Raw genomic sequence first — 13,869 nt, 5'->3', positions numbered from 1 at the left:
CATGTTGTTTCAGGACTCATTTGGAAAGTAAGATGAAATATGTTGTGTTCTCTTGGCCACTCTGTGAAATCAAGATGCTGGAGTTCAGTCATCGGGTCTGCAAACTTTATCAGCTATTAAAGCCTTTTCTAAATCGAGCATAGGAGCATACAAGATCATCTGTGAAATTCTGGCAAATTTATCAGAAAATACCTCAATAGAGAGTACAGTATTCTTTAAAGTTTCCTTATGGATCCTCACCAACAAGACAGACAATAGCTTCCAGTGAAGTCCTCCCATAGAAACAGATTGCAGGATTTCTGGACTATGTGACTATTGGCTGAAGCCAGCAATGTATACGTTAGATAGGTTATAGAAATTAGTGTATTCAGGATGATGGATGTTGGGATGGAAGTACTATAGTATATGTTTGGAAAATCTGGGCCATTACAGATACATTCTGTAATGTAAGATATTTGTATTCTCTTGAACTGCAGAAATTCTTCTGAGTCTTGGCTAGATTGATGCAGCTTCTGCTTTTTGTACTATGGCTCACTGCTCCCATGCTGACAGTTCTCATATTTCAGCACCTGGACAGATCCCCTGCACATTGTATTTCATTGCATCCTCTGCATCAGAATAAGTATAAGAATCTGGACAGCTCCTTCCGTATAGCGCTCCTTTAGATAGAGCAAATCCGGGCTCAGGATATTGTTACATGGAATCGTACACATTGGTGCTGGCATATGAGTTCTGTATTTAACTTCAGATGCTGAAAAGAATTCAGAGTACCTCCTTCCTCTGCCCCATGAGCTGAAGGGAAACAATCCTTATTTTTAAAAGGCTGTTGATGAAAACTGGAAGGCTCTGAGGTTTGGGAATACTCTGAAACCTGTTTTGTTACTAGGTCTCTAGTTCAAATATGGTCCAGGTCAACAGTAACTAAGGTTTGCTACTATTTGACAATTGTTCAGCGGTCTATGTATAATGTCCGGTTTTCGTTCAGTTCCCAGTGTAATTTCATATCACAAAATTCAGTAAATAATCACTAATTAGCTCTATTTCTGGCAATCTCAGCAGAGAGTCTGAGGACTTAATAGGTTCTGGGGGCTGACCTCATTCTTTCAGAGGTCCCCTTAGGTATAGGGTGTGGCACATTGGTACGAGTCAGTGTTTTTGTGTGAGATCTAAGTTTGCACTCTTACTGCTCATAAGGTACCTGATCTCTAGATATAGAGTTCAATGTCTGTGGCCTTTAACCCAACACATTTCACAAGCACTGTATGAATATTTGTTAGTTAAAAAAACATTCTGGTTTTAAAGGGTTGTGCTGTAAGATGATGTGGGGGGTAGTCTTTTCATTTAGATCACTTGACATGTAGTCTTCACCCAGATGCAGCCCAGAGCTACTGCTCTGCGGGCCATAAAAATGGGCCAGAAAGGGAAAAGCCAAGGAGGGAGCCATGCCTGATGGTTCACAAGCAATGGAGCTGCTTCCTCTCCAACTTTACTTTTGAGTAGCTGCTGTCACTACGACTACCCAGCTCCTTTTCAGTCTGACCCTACTCGATCTCTGCTGAGTTCTGTAGGATTGTGCTCAGGGGAATGGAAACTTCCTTCCTTCCCTCATCTCTGCCCCCTGCTGCAACCAAGCACCCTTGAATTTAGGGGAGCAGCTCCTTCTATTTCCCCCATATCAAGTTAGGGTCTGGTTGTGTCTTGTGCCTTGTAGGTAGGGGAGGGGGAGGAGTGCAGAGCCAAATCACACCAGGAGATGTTTCCTGGAGCTCCCAGATGCACAGATGTTGCATACCCACTGCCAGGTCCTTTGATGACTGATTGATAGAGGAAGAGTGGCAGGGCTTAGCTATCTCCCTACCACCTCTCCACTCCTGGATACCTTAAAGGAGCAGAGGGAAAAGGAAGCAGTCTCTTAGCTTCCATAAACGCAGGGAAGTGAGTGAGTTCAGTGACAAGAATCCTGCCTTGCCTTTCTGAGGTGCACAAGAGGAAGAAGACTTCTTGTGCCTCACCTCTCCATTTCCTTCCAAACATATTGCATAGAAGTCAGGCAGAATCTGTCTGTAGTGAGTCCTTGTAATGGCTAATAAGGGGTTCTCATGTTACTGTTTGTCATTGTAAGAATCTATAGAGTTGGAAGTTGATCATAGCAGGGAAATGCCCAAAGCTGTTCCTGAATATATATTTGTGACAATATAAGCTTTATTTTATTCAGTTGCTTGTATTTTACTCCTATTTTTAAAATGTAATGTTGTGCCTATTATTGTAACACTTACATTTGCTCATGGAATAAATTGTGAAAACGGCATCGACTATCTTATAAATCAAAGCCTGATGCAAACATTCTGTTAACAATCCACCTTGTTTCAGACAAAGCTTTATGGTTTAAACAGTAAATAGAGTGAACAACGATAACTTTATTGACTCAGGTTGTTGTCATCCTAATAAATTAGCAATATAATTTGAACAACTGTTGAATGAACTAAAGATAAGCAGATGAACACACACTAAAAGGCAACTAAACATTTGTCCTGTTAGAATATAAGCGAGAGAGGAGTATTCTCTTTTTTGGGGAAAAAATAGTCTAAACTTACTACCAAACGCAAACCGTCAACTCTTCTCATGCAGCATTTATTTTTAATATGTGGATGGCACGCTGTGAAATATGCTGTGCCACAGAAACCTAGCACTTAATTCTACCCTTAAGCAACCTCCCTCCCGCCCCAGTGAAGTCAATAGGCCAGTCACATAGGAGTAATTCCAGAGTAACTCAACTGAAATGGATTAAAACTAGTAGAGACGTAATTGAGAACAACTTTGGCTCGTGCCTTTTTTTATTTTTTAGTTTAGAATTGTGATATCACCAGGCCCATGTAATTCATGGGGGTGATGCCAAACCAGGACTTGTGAGGATTTTAGAATGTTTGTCCTCAATACTGAGATACAGAGTTGTACAATGGAGCATAAGGATGGAGGAAGGCAAGTGACTGCTGAATTTGCACTACTGGATAGTCTGTGGTTACCTTTACAAAAGAAATGAATATTCAAGAACCATAAAGTGAAACAAAGCTGTGTCAGCTGTTCTTTCTTCCTGACTTGTATTCAGTGCCAGAGTCAGGCAGTACAACAAGTTCACTGTGTTGGATTAATGTAATATATTACACACATAACATGACTGACTTTTCTCAGTAATTTTTAATCCCTAAAGGGGGAGGAAGCATGGCCTTATTGTTCAAAACCTCCACACTAGCATGAGGGGAAGGAGAAGGTGTAGGGTGAGTGCTGCACTAGTGCATTCAACCCAGGCTAGGGCAAATGGTGTTTCATCACCTCCCTGCCTACACAGGGCAGGTGAGCTCAGTTGGTGTCTGGAGCTCCGTAGGAGGGCTACTGGAGGAGAATGCTCTGGCTACACTCACTTTTTAAGATGCACTGGATGGGCTCCCTGGCAGAGTGAGATCCACAAGTATAGGTACCTTATTCTGCTGCAACCTCTCTGCCAGGTACTTGTTGCTTCCAGAGACTCTGCACTAGGGTCCGCAGAAAATGGCTGCTCGAAGTAGGAATCAAGTCCCATTGTTGAAGATGAGAATTCTGGGTTCTAGTTCTCTTCTACTACACACTTGCTATGACTTTAGGCAAGTCAGTTAAGCACAAATTTTCAAAAAGTGTCTACCAATTGGGGGTCCTTCAGTACCCTATTCGAGTCACCTAGGTTTCTCAACAATGTACCAAAGTTATTGGACTCTAGAAAATTTTGGCTTTAATCTCAATTATTCACATTCCCTATCTGTAAAATGAGGTATATCTACCTATGATATTAATGCTTAGATACCAAGATAATAGTTGCCTTAGAACTTCAATATAGAATAGGAGGAATTCCTCACAGGAATGTTTTGAGGCTTAATGTTAATAAAAAGGATTGAGATCTAGGATGGAAGATAATTCAGGGGGAAACGAATAATTATTTAAGGATTTATTTCAAGGGGAAACTATATAAACTTTAAGTTAAATCAAAGTCCTTGCTGTCAGTCACTACCTGGAAAAAGATGAACCAGGGCCATCTGGCATTCAGGAATTTATTTTTGCCCCTCACTCACTCGTATAAACAATATAAAGATTAATATTAACTAAAGTTTCCACATCCAATGCACTTTTTCCAGATTAAATCAACATATTTGCATTTATATGGATGTGTGTCAATGAAGTGATAAAAGGAACATAAAGATGTTACTGTTTTTCCTGCTGTTGCCATACAGCATCTCCTGTAATGTCATCAATAATAACTTGTCAGAATTATTGTACCTGGGCATTGTTTGACTAAAAATACATGAAAACGATTGACAGTATTTCACAAACTTTTCAGATGCAAAGAGAGATTTAGGCACTAAGTATTCAAGATCCATTTAAAAAATATTTTTCAGGCAATCTTGTACATGGTAGTGCTGATAGGATACAAATGGTCCAGGCAAATTGCATGTTTCCTATAGATTAACTAGGTTACATGATCATTTGATGGAGCATGGTTATATGTCCCACTTCAAACAGACCCAAGAACAACAGGACTAGAGAGGTGCTCTACCACTTCCCTCTTCCTTGGTCCTATCCACATACCAGAGACTGCAAGGCGGAATGCTCGTTACACCAGTGACATTCTTCAGTAGCTGTCTGCCTGTTTTGCACCAGAGATCGGGTTCCACGAGTCTAACTTATGCCACCTTATACATCCTCTCTCAATGTGGTCCCAAGCCATATTCATTTATTTTAAAGAAGTATACATGAAAGACAAATAGAAACCAGAACTTGTTGTAAAACTTCAGCCTGTGGATCACTGAGTGAATTAGAGCTTGGGTATGTCCTCATTCCAAAATGATGGACCTTTTTGATCTTCCTAGCCACCCCTCACATGCTTCTATATTAATGTTAGCTATGCGGCACAAGTGGTGGATGTTGAAAAGGAAAAAAGGGTTGGGGGTGGGGAAGAGAGCACGGGAAGAGAGCACTGAGGATAATTGACTTGCTTTTTACTTCATTCCTCCTTTTTAACTTTTTCTAATTTGTGCTATATGCTGACTTGGTGTTCCAAAATTGGTTAAATGAATAACTTAAAAAGGTCATAATGATACAGCATTCCCACCTCTGTGGTATTTCTCCTTAAAGCCCCAGTTCCGGGAGTCATGGGAACTTGAAAAAATCCTCATGGTTATGGTGAAATATTTGGAAATATGACCCAAATGTACCCTAACCTTTCAGAAACCAGAAGAGAAATAACATGAACCCAATATTTTACTTTGTTTTTAAAAAAATCTCAGTTTTAAGCCAGTCTCATAATCTTTGTGGTTTGACTCATGATTTATGAACATTTAGGGCTGGCAATACTGTGTCCTATGTCACAGGCTCTCAGTGGGGCTGTGATAATCCTCCCTTTTATTTATGGCTAAATGGAAGGGTTTTCTACTGTAACATGGAATCATAATGTGGAAAAGGTTAAGAACTACTTTTTTACATCTCATGTAAGTGGATGCAACTGACTACACTACTACTGTTTGTTCTTTTAGAAGAGTTGAAGATGAGTACTTTCAGTGTCTGAGAATTATTTTCCCTTTCTGAGTAACCTTTTTTTTTCCATCCATTTAATCTTCTCTTGCAAAGGTATTCAAATGGTTTGTTTTTCTTGGCTTACAGAGGAACTCTGATAGGCGCATGTTTGAGTTAAAAATATAGTTTTTCAGAGTGCTTGTCCAAACACTAGTCATTTCGCCAGAAGTCCAGGAAAGTAGGAATATATGTTCAAAGATACTTAAAACACAACACATGTCACTAGTTAGTTTTTAGAGCCCCAGTTTGCTCATCTTCTGATTCAATGAGATTCAGAGTCTTAGTTTGTAAATTGTAAACTGGCGTTTCCAGGAGCTTTTTAATCTGAGGCTGTGTATACAGGCCCAGAGTCTGAACTACAGGTGTGTGACCAGCAGCACGCACTAGCGTATTGCACTGTAATTCCCCCGTGTGGGTGCAAACTGAAAGGTACCTAGTTTATGTTAGCTTTAGCTCTCTTAGGGCATGTGGCAGCTTGCATCCCGATAGTACAAATTGTGGGGCTGTATAGACAAGTCCTAATAATATGTAGTAAATTGTGCTGCTCATTTTTTTTTTCTGAAGAGGAATTTAAATCCAGACTTGCTGTTCCCTTTAACGTGTGCTTTGTGTGGGTCTCTGGGATGAGGGTGATTTTGTGCAGTGCATGTGGAAAAATGCAGACCAGCTTGCATAGGTTTTCCTAGAAGAGCTGGAGACTGCATGTGTAAGCTAAAGTTTCATTAGCAGTAGCCCTTACTGTCATCATGGAGAAGAAGTTATGGTCCATAATGGATTTAACTCTTTCACCTTCAGCCTCACTTAACTAATATTAATTGAAATCAATTTAATGACTCTAATGAAGAGCCCGATTAGCTCCAAATTCAGTTAGGGTCAAGTAATAATAGGTCCTATTTGACTTCCCATGAATTAGTAGAGCTGAATTTAAAGCTAATAACACTGACTAAAGCTGTGGCAGAGAATGCTTCTCACTGAATGCCTATATTAAGGGAATATGCTTTTGTACCTAAATTTTGGGTAAAGTTCAGATTAATATCAACTTAATATTGAGTTCAGGGACCCATTTTTCCAGGTTTTCAGGAAATCTTACTTCAAATAAAGTGCCAGGGGAAATTATTCCTGAGGGTTGGTTTAGAAGCCAAGACAAGCACATTACAAAACTGAAGAGACTTTTAATTGTTACAAGAAGAAGACTGAAGAAAGACTTTGTTCCTACACAAGAAACTGGACTGAATCTCTGCAAGAAGAAACCCTGGTTTCTGCAGCAGACAGCAGATGATATGGCAGCTTCAGGTAAATAAAACGTGGAGGTTCTCAGTGAATTAAATATGAAAATGTATAAAAGGGACAGTGAAGGAGTTGACATGTTAAAATGACTGACATTGACATATCTTCAATATGCTATAGAATTTTATATTGAAAATGAATAATTAAATTATAACATGTCAGAGGGGAAGCTGAAGGCTTTTACATTTGGCTTAGGGGTAGTTAGGGCTTTTGGCAACAAGTAAGGAGTAGGAGATAGGTGGGTTTTTGGGATAAAGACAAAAGCTAAATGTTTGATCTGAAGTGAAATTATCAACATTGACACTGAAATCAGCAGAATTAGATTTCAAAGTGTGACAGACCCAGACCAGTGGGGTACAGGAGTCTGGTAGAAGCCAAATATACTGGCCACTGGATGAATAGTTTTCTGTTCCCTGAGTGACCAGAGCAGGGGCTGCACTAGAGCAATCAGGAACCTGCTAGAACCAATTAAGACAGGCAAGCTAATCAAGACACCTGGAGCCAATTAAGAACTTACTAGAATCAATTATGGCAGGCAGGGTAATCAGGACACCTGGTTTAAAAAGGACCTCCCATCAATTAGGGAGTGAGAAGACATGCTGCTGGAGGACTGAAGAGTACAAGTGTGATCAGGCTTCAGGAGGAAGATCCTCAGTGAGGATAAAGAAGGTGCTGGGGGAAGGCCATGGGGAAGTAGCTCAGGGAGTTGCAGCTGTCATGCAGCTGATGCAGGGGACATTGTAGACAGCTGCTATCCACAGGGCCCTGGGCTGGAACCTGGTGTAAAGGGTAGGTCTGGGTTCCTCCCAACTCCTGATTGGACACAGGAGGAGTTGACCTGGTCTGTGAGAAACACTAGAAGGGAAGGTCTAATTTGGAAATGGATCTGGCCTGTCCCTGACCCAGTAGGTGGGACACAGAGACTGTGGGGATTGTTCTCCATTTCCCCCATGCTGGCCAGTGACGAGGTTAGCTGAGTGAATAGCAGGTTTGAGTCTGTTGCAGAAGTGGCCAAACTGAGGGCTGACGTGAACCTCAGAGGTGAACAAATCCTCCAAAAAGCGCAGGACCCACCAAGGCAGAGGAGGAACTTTGTCACAAAAGCTAACACCAGAGCAATTGTTTCAGGCTGTATGCAAAGTCAGGCAGACGTCACTTCATTGGTTTACTCTTCATTCCCTTGGGGAAGGTTTTCCTAGCAATTGTTAGGGATTAGAAACTTTAATATTTTTAAATAAAAGCATGGATTCTGAGGCACAAATCTGTTGCGAATTCATGGCAATAGAGGGAATTTAGAGATAATGTCTTTTAAATTGTAGTGAGACGTAGAAAGATGTTTAAAAATAAAATATTCTTCAGATGCTAATTCTATTCATGTTCAAGCAGCACTTGTAACACTCATAAGAAATACATAATATTTATTTACACACACACAAATAACTATTACTTTAAGTAATTCCTGCTCTCTGACTATATTCCTTCAATAGAACCACATTGTAGGATTTCAATGAAGTCACACAAATGAGGGTCATTCTTGTCAGTTGCCAGCTTGTGCAGATCAAGGAGTGACTGGTTCATATTCTTTTCCAGCTGCAAGGCACACTCCATTGCTGTCAACCCATTCTCCCAATCATCACAATCTGGTTTCTTGATGCCCTGCAAAAAGATGCAAGTGTAGATATCCAACCATGTGTATAACTTCTCAATTAAAGAGTTTTATTGAAGTTAAAGACTCGCTGGCATAAATTAGAGCAGCCTTTATCTTACAGCAGCCCTACCTGGGATGTCCAGCCCAGAATTCCCATAATGCTAAGTGCTATGGCCATGCCCCTCTCCTGCCCAATTCATTCTGGCACAGCCTTTTCACCCATGTCTACGGGAGGGAGATGAAGATGATAGGTGCAGCATATGGCTGCTTAGATCTTCCAGAGCACTGACTTAGGGCCAGAGAGGGGAGCAGAACCCAAGAGTTTTGATATATCTTTCATATCTGTGATTCTTTATCAGCCTTAGTATCATTGCTCAGCCACTGAAGACCAAAAAAGCACTGATGCTGTAGCTTAGTTCTTATCTCCAGGGCTCCATCTAAACTAACACCTTGGCAGGCCATGCTCTTTGTGTATGTTAATGGAATTATTGCTAGTCAGTTGAGGAGAAAATACACCACAAGAACTGAGCCTGGTAAATGAAGAGAGATTCAGTGAAAAAGAATAAATAAAAGAGAAGTTTGCTTATCAAACTGTGGTTTGGGTTTTTCTTTTTGTGCTGAATTTCTAGCCATATGGGTTTTGCCACTCAAAATTACTGGTCTTTCATGTGTTGTTTTTCTGCTGCTAGGGTGCATACCTGTGCTTTCTCAAGCTTGCCTCACCTTAGTAGGAAAAAGGTAAGAGTAAAATACATGCTGAAAGCAAACAAATGCTTCTACAGATTCAGATGATAATTCTGACAGTGATGATAACTCATGTTTTGACAGCTGAGAAGTGAGCATAAAGCTGGAGAGAGCTTTGAGATTCATTCTACTTGACACTCTATTATTTGACTGAGTTGATTTCAGTGTTGGGGATGTAGCTGGATGAAATATAATAGGTAATGTAGCTCATGTATAACATGGCAGTTTTGTAAAATAATTCATATTTTTCCTGAAAGTTGATAGTACTCTGATTACCACTGGCTATCTGGATGCATGAATTTAAGCTTTTTAAAAATAAATTTATATGTGATAAGCGTATCTGAAGAGCGGTGTGCAAATTTTGCTCAGAAGTGGAACCTAAAAAAAAATTGGATGATAACATACTTATAAAGCATTCTCCTCTGTTACAGCAGACAGATTCTAATCTAAATTTTATCCCAGCTCAACTTCCTCTCCACTAAATATCCCTGTTCACAACACACACATTCAGACTACATTGGTAGCAAGTGAGCTCTTTGCAGAACCAGAGGTACACATAAGAGTTGGGCAAAGCATTCACAATGGGCCATGTAGCTACGCGCACAGGACCTGGTATTTAGGGACCATTGTGTTTGAGCCTCAGATGATGATCATAAACCTAGTTTGAGTTTCCTCAGGTTTGTTCTCAAATGGCCCTGTTACCGGATAGCCTGCCCCTAAAAGAGCCAGGTGTCTTGCGCCAGCCAGTCTGGTTCATTGATCAGACCCAGCTTGGAAGCAGTCAGGTGTTTTCCATAAAGGGTTAAGAGAGCTCAGTCCAAGGGGACATGCATGGTGTACGGGGGAAGGGATTGGCTCCTGCAGTTAGCTCTAAAGCAAGGGTATATTCTCCTTTCAGCCCTGAGAGAGGCAAGAGGAAGGGCCTCTGGGAGTTGTAGTCCAGGGTAAGCAGTAGAACTGTTTGTTTTGATGTTTTGCTTAAGTTTTATGGTTGAAGAATAAAACGGTATGAGAAAGAGACTTGGGTGTGGCAGTAGGAAGATCAGGAAATCGAACCTGAATAAAGAGAAACATAGCAGCTAGCCCGAAGCCATATCAGTTAAGGTAGTGCAGCTACAGTCCCTGAAGACCTATCCCTGCTGAAACCTTTGCTCATGCTAGAAATTGATCGTGCTTGTCAAAAGACCTTACATGTTAGTAGTTACCAGTATCCTTGACAGTTAGCTATGCTTTAAGTTTTGACTGATCTCAAAACTATTATATAAATCACGTTATATAAATAACTATAGGCAAGGAACAACTTTTCAAAAACAAAGCTCTCTGCTCAAGCCCTTCTGACATGCATGTTTGTTTCCTTTAGACAAGAGACAATTTCTTCCATACTTGTTCTTTGGCATTTTTATTAATCCTATCAATAAATTGCTCTGAATGGTGAAACACAATACTCTTGGGAAAAATATAAACTTTAGGATTTTATTTATTTACAGAATAAGGCCCTGTTCCTATTCGCTTCAGTATGATCAGACGGCCCCACCTTGTCGGTGTAACTAACAGTGCTTATTAGGTGATTACACTGGAGTTATTCTAGCTTTGTCCAATGAGAGAGAGTAGAATCAGATCCATCATGTATTTCTAGACTATCAAGAGAGCAGCTACATACTATTCTCCAGGGGAGATTCTCATTTCCCTGCTCATGGACCGCATGTTTTCCACTCACGTGGGCAAAAGCTGAATCCTGATTTTCCCCTCCTCCCAGCGATTGAAAGAAAATTGTAGAATTAAGGGGCAGCTATTTTTTCTTCCTTGGAGTTATTTACAATAATATTTGCATTAGGATTGTGATAGACCTGAAAAGGTAGTCATATGTTTAAATTAATTGAACTAAAATCAAGATTATCAAGTGGAAGGCAAGATTTAGTTTGGTAGATACTGTATTTAATTAAAAATGCAGTACTGGTGGGAATTGACCTCTTCATGCATTCTGACACAAATGGGATTGATTGGAAATAAATTATAGATAAGAAAGCAAGGCCATCTTATCCAGTGAAATGAAAAACTGACTTTTTTGGCAATCAAAGAGCTCTGATATCATTCAGGGGAAGCTGATTTTGAAAGAGAATGAGGTTGGTGACCCAAAGAAGACTATTTAAGATATATCTCTCCTATAGGAGAATCACATTTATGTTAACACCTGTTGAAGAAAAGAAAACAAATGTCAGAGGGAAACAGTTTAATCTTTTTCTCATCAGCTGTGAACAGTAGTATGTAAAAGAAAAGCATTGTTATTTAGTCAGTAGCTTAATTTGTCCCTTTTTTGTTTCTGCTTTAATAGTGAATACCTGTAGAAAAAGCAGTCCAATATATAAATAGCTGCTATATTCAACTTATACCAGATATATAAGTTATGTTGAAAGCAAATGAAACAAGCTCATGGTTAAGGACAGTCTTCTCACAGCTAATGTTAATTAGCTATGAGACAGTTTCCAGAAGAGCAGAAAGAAAGTCTAGCTCACAAATCAGAGCATTCACTGGACTTCTCTCTATCTTCAGTGGTGTCTATTCATCCAGTTAGAGCAAACGCACCCTACTCAGTAAGTTCTACCTCTTTCCTTATAGCTATGCAGCTGCTGCCACATTAGCTATATCTCCCATTTCATTGACTTAATTGACTAAGGCACTGAGACCTTTGTCTGTATATTTGTTTTATAATGCTCTTTTCCCCTCTGGGTAGAGATCTGGAATAAGGGACTTCAGGCAGTTTTACTGGTGGAGCTGCTATGGAGACCAAGCTACGTTTCTGATGGCAGGGGGAGAACTGCATTGAAATAAGTAGTTTCCTTGTATGTGGGTTATTTCTGGATAGCATAGAATGAAGCTCCAAGATAGCTCTTAAAATGCTACTTCCTCCTCTTTTCCCCTCTCACCAAAATCTCTCCCTGTGTGTGGTGGAGAATGTTACCATGAAACTGAAACCTCAGCATTCATGTGTCCAATGAACAGGTATTGCCCAGCTATTCTTACATCTGTTTCACTGAACTTTTTGGGGGGTGAAATGTTTTATTCTTCTGTATAGGAAATTAATTTCCTATATGATGTAGTCTTCATCTTGGCCAGATGAAGGTTTCTGGTCCATTTATCCATTAGCACTTTGGCTGGTAAATCTTCTGCCAGAGGTCAGTTCTGTTGTATTTATCTATCTCCACCCGCACACACCCCCATTACCATAGTATCTGAAAGCCAAACAATCCTGAATGTGTTTATTCTCACAAAACCCCTGTGAAGTAGGGCAGTGTTATGACCCACACTTTACAGATGGGGAAATGAGGCACAGAGACTCAGTGACTTGCCCAAAGTACCAAAGGAAGTCAGTGGCAGAGCAGGGAATTAAACACAGATCTCCCAAGTACTAGGCTAGTGCCGTAACTGCGGAACTATCCTTCTGCTCTGTGGTTTATGAACAGACCTGATGGAAACTGCAGGGACAAATGAGATTGTTTTAAAACCTCTATCCTGCTCCACGCGCCCTCCACCCCCACAACACCCCAAAAAAGCTTGTCTGTGTGCACTAGAGAACTTACACTGCAGGCTTCTTAATACCAAGACGGTAGACCAGATTCTCAGCCTTGCTATACCCTCTTTATGCTGATTCTGTGGTGCAAAGAGGTTGTTGAGTGAATTTAACCAGCTACCTAACATTCACCTATGAGTCCCTGAATAGGGAGAATTCCCAGTTGGCATAAAACCAGTAAAATAGCCAAATCAGCCCCTGACATACACCAGTCTGGGGGGAAATGCAGAAGTGGAGGGAAGCCAGCTTTGCTACACTCAACAATCCTGCACTGATCATCTCAGAATAGTCCCATATATTACTGTGAATCCTTTGCCAGGGTAATTGGCTCCAAAAGCATTAACTTTTCAATCCCATAGCATTATTCAGTCTTGTGCTCATGCCATTTGCTTGGCCAAATTGATAAAGCTCCTTTTCAGCTGAGTTGTACCAATAGTCCCTGGAAACATAACTCTTGCAGAAACCAGGCTTCTTGCTGGTAATGTGGGTAGCAGATTTAGAGTAGAATCTGGCCCATTATCAGTTATTACTATACTAATTTCATGTTGGGATTAAGAATAGGAGCAATTGATGCTATTTCTGCACATTTATAGGTCACATTTTATATTTAAGGTTCCATTTAAAAAGTTTATAAAGTGTTAATACTGTATATTAATAGATATTTATTAAATAGTTAATTGATTGTCATAGGTTGTTACAGATGCCAATAGAGCAAAAGATTTTTTTATAACCATATGTAGCGCTTCTTAGTGATGTGCTTATAATCATTTGGCAGTTTATCAGATGGAGCACTGGGTTGGGATTTGGAAGGCCTGGATTCTGTTCCCAGTTCTGTCACTGGCCCACCTGGTGACCTTGGGCAAGGCATTTCCACTTTCCCTAGCTGTAGAAAGGGTATAACGATACAGACCTGCTTTGTAAGCGCTTTCATCTATGGATGAAAAATGCTGTCAAGGTTCCCTCCCCACTCTGAGCTCTAGGGTACGGATGTGGGGACCCACATGAAAGATTCCTAAACTTATTT

This window comes from Eretmochelys imbricata, chromosome 9, assembly GCF_965152235.1.
Source record: "Eretmochelys imbricata isolate rEreImb1 chromosome 9, rEreImb1.hap1, whole genome shotgun sequence".
In the NCBI taxonomy this organism is placed as follows: domain Eukaryota; kingdom Metazoa; phylum Chordata; order Testudines; family Cheloniidae; genus Eretmochelys; species Eretmochelys imbricata.
The sequence above is the reverse complement of the archived record's forward strand: the minus strand, read 5'-3'. Positions refer to the sequence as shown.